Source organism: Phalaenopsis equestris, unplaced genomic scaffold, assembly GCF_001263595.1.
Source record: "Phalaenopsis equestris unplaced genomic scaffold, ASM126359v1 Scaffold000154, whole genome shotgun sequence".
NCBI classification, from domain to species: Eukaryota; Viridiplantae; Streptophyta; class Magnoliopsida; order Asparagales; family Orchidaceae; genus Phalaenopsis; species Phalaenopsis equestris.
The window spans coordinates 454,352-461,829 of NW_018164596.1; the positions used below are offsets into that span (position 1 = coordinate 454,352).

Consider the following 7,478-nt stretch of genomic DNA (forward strand, 5'->3'; position numbering starts at 1 on the left):
AAAAAAAGACCATACTACCCCTATTTGGTAAAATTGTTTAAAAGAATAATATAACAACCATCTGTTTATGAATAAGAACTTTGTATTTACATATCTAACACATAAACTGAAAAAAAAGACCCATATGCAACAGAATCTTATGTATTTACATATCTAACACATAAACTTTGAATCCGAGTACTTGATGTACATCACGAGAATTACTACACTGATCCAATAAGAAATGCTTATAGAAAGCGCAGCCCCAACATTGCCCAATACAGTTTTTAACACCATGGCCCAACACAAAGGAATGTGGATGCAAAGCATTGTGAATGAGCTCAAAAGCATAGGAAGAGTTGAGCTCTGAGATTGAAGAAACTTCATAAGAGGCTGAGCAGTACTATAGGCAAAGAGGGCAGGGATCATCCACGCTATATATTTGCCCGCCTCTTGGGATATTAGGGGATCCTGACCTATGAGTGAGAGAAGCTTCCCCATATAAATCCAAAGGAGAGAAATTGGAAGGCAGACTATTATGAGTGATAGAATAGCTCTGTATGTGTGGATTCCAAGCTTTTTGTATCGTTTTGCTCCATAAGCTTGCCCACAAAGAGTTTCCAAACCACTAGCCATTCCTAGCTGCCAATTTGGTTAAAAAAAATCATAGAAAGCAATTGCTGATGCAGGAAAATGAAAAGTTATGTTTTTTTTTTCTTCACTTAATGTGAACAGATGCATGAAAATGAATAAGTTATGTTTATTTTCACAATTTTCCATTTTATTTGAAACTTAATGTAACGTTCCAAGCTTTCCTCTTATGCAAGGAGATCATAAACTAGAGTTTTGATCAGACAAGTCCCAGCCACTCTTCTTTTATATTCAACAAACAATTCATTGCTTTTATAAGCAGAAGATGACAATCAAATAGATACAATATACTTATTTTTTAGTATGTGAAATTATACTGACATGATATTGAAACGAAATATAAATTTCAATGAATTTTTCCTATTCAGAAAAAAAATGTAATCTGTTTTATCAAAACAGAACATTATTAAAATAACTTTTCCTTGCAATTATTCAGGTTCTTGCAGAAATTGTATTAGAAAGAAGCTCAACTTTTCCAGTTTTCTAATCAAACCCGATTAGCCCAATCGTTTACTTAACAGATTCCATCACTTGATAAACCGCAAATCTCCCCTCCAAATAAACAAGAAAAAGAAATCTAATCCAAATCTGAAAAGACTGAAATTAGAACGGACTTCGCCGAAATTTTGATTCATAGCTCGCCAGAGAAACATCACGGAAAACATAAACGGAGATCGGTAAATGAATGAAGCAAACTTACGAGAAGACTAAATCCGGTGACGGTGGAGAGAGAAGTGGCAATGGCGGAGCCGGAGAGCGCGAGCTCGCCGAGATGGCCAACCATCATCGAGGAAGTGACCTGAACCAAGTACTGTAACAGAGTCACCCCACCATCGGCCCGACGAGGTAGCCTAGCTCCCTCGCCTCAGAAGTAAAATCACCCCCCCATCCTTCCTCTCCAGCAGCCCTTCCTCCATTTCCCTGAAATGCTTGCTGCCCTCCCTTCCTGCCTGCTGGCCTTCAGTATATACAGCGGTGGGGACGGAGAAAAGAAGAAGCGGTATGATGTGGCGCCGGACCATGCTATGTGTACTTCCCGAGCAGAATTCCTGGGACGTAGGGTGCTCTCCGCGGCCCGCTTTCAACTGGAATCGCGTCCCGCTGCGAGCAGGACGCCGCGCCAAACGACGACAAATTGCGGAGCCAGGCTGCGAAGCGCTCTTGCCGCGACCCCAAACGGACCCTTAGTCCACAACTATCAGAATATATAGATTCCCTAACGAAGGTACACATGATCTCGTAAAGTCTAAAGCCCAAACATAAATAATCTCAATCTCCAAAGTAAAATTCAGGGGAATTTCATTTTGCTTATAAATATTACATACTCTCTGACATCTATAACAAGTTTTGATATATTCATTCACATCCCTAAATAGAGTAGACCAATAAAAATCATATTGTCTATACACTCCAAAATGTCCCCCAATTTAAGAATTGTGACATTTCCTAATAATTTCAAGGATTTTTTCTATGGGTATACATCTCCTAATGACTTGGTTCTTACATTTTCTAAGAAGGTATGGGTCGTCTCAAAAGTAATATCCGACGTCATTGATGAATTTCTTCTATTGATGGTATGTCATATTATATGGCATAATATCTCTAACTATGTATTTTACTATGTATACATACCACAAAATGTCTCATTTAGTAATAGCAAACAATTACTCATCAGGAAAACTCTCATTGATCTCCTCTTCGTAAACATGTGAATTTCTCTGATCCAGTCTCGATAAGTGATCTGCTATTTTATTCTCAGTACCTTTCTTATCTACTATTTCGATATCAAACTCTTGTAGCAACAGGACTCATCTGATCAATCTTGGTTCAACATCCTTTTCAAAATTATATATTGAATAACAGAATCATCAGTATGAACAATACATTTGAGCTTCATTATGAGTCTAAATTGGGCTTAAATTTATCAAATGCTTATACTATAGCCAAAAACTCATTCACAATAGTAGTATAGTTAATTTGAGCTTCATTAAGAGTCTTACTGACATAGTATATAACTCTGAGCATTTTATTGTGTCTTTGTCCTGACATTACCCCAATATCATAGCCACTCGCATCGCACATTAACTTAAATGGTCTCTTGCAATTAGGTGAGATAATTATAGGAGTCGTGACTAACTTTTCTTTCAAAGTATTAAATGTATTTAGGCATTCATGGTCAAAGTTAAATAGAACATCCTTTTCTAGAAGATGACATATAGTTTTAGCAATTTTATAAAAATCCTTAATATGTCACCTATAAAATTCAGCATGTCGCAAAAAACTTCTAACTCCCCTCACAATATTAAGTGGGGGGAGTTTTTCAACAACTTGAATTTTTGTTGGGTCCACTTTCATGCCTCTTTCAGAAACTTTATGACCTAACAAAATTCCTCCAGAAACCATGAATTGGTGCTTCTCTCAATTGAAAACAAGGTTGGTCTCTTAACAACATCTTAGCACCTTAGCCAGATGATCTAAGCAAGATTCAAATGAATGGCCAAACACTGAAAAAAAAATCCATAAAAACTTTTATCCCATTCTCAATTAGGTCACAAAAAATTGACATCATGCACCATTGAAATGCAGAATATGCATTACATAACCCAAAGGACATTCTTCTAAAAGCAAAAGTCCTATAAGAAACTGTGAATGTTGTCTTATATTGATCCTCTTGAGTAATAGAGATTTGATGATACCCAGAATATCCATCCAGAAAGTAAAAATATGGGTGGTCAGCTAACCTATCCAACTTCTGATCCATAAAGGGTAAAAAAATGATCTTTCTTGTTGGTTGTGCTTAGTTTACTGTAATCGATACATGTACACCACTCAGTAATATGTCCAGTTGAGATCAATTTATTATGCTCATGCACTTACATAGTCACTCCTTATTCCTTTGGTACAAAATGGGTAGAGCTAACTCTAACACTATCTGATATGTGATAGATAATACTTACATCCAGCCACTTCAAAATTTCTTTCTTTACAACTTCTTTCATAACAGGGTTTAATCTCCTTTGAGGATCTGTCATGGGTTTATGATTTTCTTCTATCAGAATCCTATGCATATATATGGAAGGACTAATCCATTTTATGTCTGTTAAGGTCCATCCAAAAGCTTTCCTAAAACTCTTCGAACATTCATAAGTTGTTCCTCTTGTGAATTAGTCAAATCTGAGGATAAGATAACTGGGAATGTAGGTGAATTCCCTAAATAACCATACTTTAAATATTTGTGAAGCACATTCAACTCAAGCTCGGGGTGGGGGGTTCCTCAAAAAAAGGAACAAGAGATTTACAATTTTCTTTTGTATCAAGTATTTCAAACCTCTCCCTAACCATTCTTGGATTATCTTCAACCAATAAAGCAGATTCGTCCTCAATATCAGTCGTTTCCTCGATCAAAATCTACTCTTGTGGTTTAACTTCACAACACTCTCAAAATTGATGGCTTAACAAATGATCTATGAGATCCATCAACATGAATCTTCATTACAATCAGAAGGGAATTTCACAGATTTAACACATTGATTGTTCCCTTTTAATCATTTACTCCCATCATTAACTCTCCCTTTTGCACGTCAATTATTGAACGACCAATGGCTAGAAAAAGTCTACCTAGGATGATGAGAATCTTTTTATCTTCCTCCATATCTAATACATTGAAACTAACAGGTAAAAAGAATTTATCCACCTTTACTAGAACATCGTCTATAACCCCTCTTAGATAAGTGATCGATTGATCACAAGTTAAAGGGTTACAGTACTAGGGGCCACCTCTCCTAATCCTAACCACTTAAAAATAGACAATGGAATAAGGTTTCTACTGGCACCCAAATCACATAAAGTTTTCCCATATAACTTTTCTCTAATTGCACAAAGGAAGCTTCTTCTAAATGATAGCACTGCACTCCTCACTGAGGGTCACAGTCTCATAATCTCCAAACTTCCCCTTCTTGTTGAGTGTATCCTTCATGAACTTTACATAGCTAGGCATCTGCTTCAGAGCCACAGCAATCATGATGTTAATGGTCAATTTCCTAAAAACTTCCAAGAACCGTAAAAATTGTTGATCATGTTATTGTTTATAGAGTTCCTGAGGAAATAATGGTGATGGTTTTTCTATGTTATTCTTAGTGGGTGAGACTGGTCTTCCTAAATCCTTGGAAAGGTCTTCCACAAGTCGTTCCAATTCCACATTCTCTTTCTCCACCTCAGAATATTTATGAATCCCATCCTCCAATTCTCTTCCACTCCTTAACTTGATAGCTTTGACATGCTCACTATTCTTTTCCTTAGGATTAATCTCAGTGTTACTGGGAAGAATTCCTTGGGGTCGACTGCTAAGTGTAGCAGCAATTTGACCCAAAGGGTTCACAATATTCCTAATTGTTGCACCTTGGCTTTGTAATTGACTCCCCATTTACGACACAACCTCCTCCAAAGATAACTTCTTCTCCTTAAATTGTGGGTTAGAGTTAGATCATGGAGGACAAGAAGTTCTTGGGTTCAAACTACCCTGATTGTTTCAATTCCCAAAAGGGCTTTGGTTGATTACTATTGCCCCCCTCACCCTCGTTGGTTTCCTACACCATGATTGTTCTTCCAATTAAAGTTAGGATAATTCTACCAAATAGGACTGTGTTAGTTTAGAATATTGGTTGTTTGTCCAATTTAAACTCACAACTAATGTAGTTTCTAACTCCGTCCTCTATGGCTTATGGATGTTATTACAGCTCACGACTACGACATACATGTTACGTGGTCCACAACTCCTGTGGCTCCCAACTCCGACCTCTATGGCCTACAGACATTGCAGCTCACTACTACAGCCTAAGTGACGTACCATGGCCTAAGTGGTCCATAGCTCAGGCAACTCTCAACTCCGGTCCTACGGCTTATAGACATTATTGTAGCTCACCATGATGATCTATGTGATCAACTACGACCTAACTAGTGCACAGCTCAGTAGGTCCAAACACGGCCTTTATGGCCCATGTTTACAGCTCGTCACTACGACCTACATTTAGAGCAGATTATTTTAAAAAATATTCAAATAAAATATATTTATAATACTTTAAAATTTTAAAATTTTGTGTAGATTATTTCAAATATTTAAAATTTAAATAATATTTTTTTATTTAACCAATAATTAGTTAAATTTTCTTTAACATTTTGGTATAATACTTTATTGAATCCAAGTTCTTTTTCCTCTTTGATAATAAATGAGTCAATTAATAATAAGCAAACTTCAAAATGTAGAATTAAACTTGAATTTGAGATCAAACTATATGAATTAATCAAGCCAAAGCTTAAGCCCCTAGTAACATATTTTAATTCTTTCATATTGCATTTTGATTATGTTCTATTTAAATTTGTATATCAAATTGCAACCATATGTATTTGAGAAAAGTTAATAGATGGGTACGATTTGAAGACCAATAGAACTTAAGGACTGCAGATATCCATGAAGCAGGCCATGCGTAGCTGTCAGTGGTTGAATTCATCAAGCTCAACTACCGAATTGGTTGAATCAAGCCTACCCGTTGAAGTGGACAAAATAAGCCCACTTGGTGAAGTAGTCGAACTAAGTTCATCTGTTGAAATGGTTTAACTAGTACAGCACAACCCTGTCATATGAGAAAATCATCATTACATAAAAGTGCATGTGTTAATTCATATTTATAGCTTCACTTGACACCCACATCACAATTTTTTCATTAAAATATTGTAGATAGATATGATACTATACTAGATATAATTTTATAATTATTATTATCTTACTTCCTCTTATTTATAAAGAGAGGAGCTCCCTTAAGAGGCAGCTCTCCTCTCTAAGCCATCCTTCATGAATTCTGGAATGAAAGCAAGAACACAAAATCTAACAACACATTTGTAATCTTCTTCCATACCCTCCTCCTAAAAATAAGTTCTTTCTGGGCAATATGAACTCAAGAACAATTCAAGACCCTAAATTTTAAAATGGACTCAATTAGAAATCTGAAGTACTAAAAAAGGAATTTTTGCAACACTTTATACAGGCTATCACAATGGTAAAAAACCTCTATTATTTTCATTTCAATGAATTTTAAATCATTGCAATTGTTAGCACTACAAAGGCTTTTAAAACCATCTAGAAAGGTTTTCTCTTGTGGGTACTTTTATAATGATTTTAACTGTAACTTTCTTTTCAATAGTTTTAACTACTACTAACTGTTAATGCGATAAAGATTTATAGCAACGGTTCTAAAACCATCATAAAAGGTTTTTCTCGTGATGACTTTTACATCAATTTTTACTGTGATGGTATCCAACACCTAAACTTTAATTTTTACATTAACACTGTAGTACAAATGTAAAATTTGAAGTTTGTGTCTGATATGTAAATACATAGAAATGGGTAGTATTCATGTAAATTTCCTAAATATGAAATCTAATAAACAAAAATAAACATAAAATTCATATAAAATAATACTAATATCTCAAATAAATCAAAACATTTTTTAATCCATCAGTTTTGCATCCAATAACTTAGAAAAAAGTATATAATGAGCATAAAATATAACTAAGTAATAACATCTCTTAAACATCAAAACATCTAGCAGTCCATAAGATAAACCTCCAATAACCTTACAATAAAAGAAACCAAAACACATTAATGTATAAACTAAAGATGGTCAGTTTGTGAGATTCCTCCTCAATTGGTTAATCTGATCAAAGTTCATTACATCCATGTTAATAATAAACTCACAACCAATTAATAGTAATAATAAGATGATGAAAATGAAATAAAATATTTAAGCACTTAAGAAAATAATATACCGAATGTGAACCTCATTGTGGTTGAT

At 35.0% G+C, this 7,478-nt stretch overlaps 1 pseudogene; it reads right to left on the reverse strand.

Moving 5' to 3' along the window:
* Positions 1 to 63: 63 nt before the first annotated feature.
* LOC110021965 lies at positions 64 to 1,863 on the reverse strand (annotated as a pseudogene).
* Between the last annotated feature and the right edge of the window lie 5,615 nt (positions 1,864 to 7,478).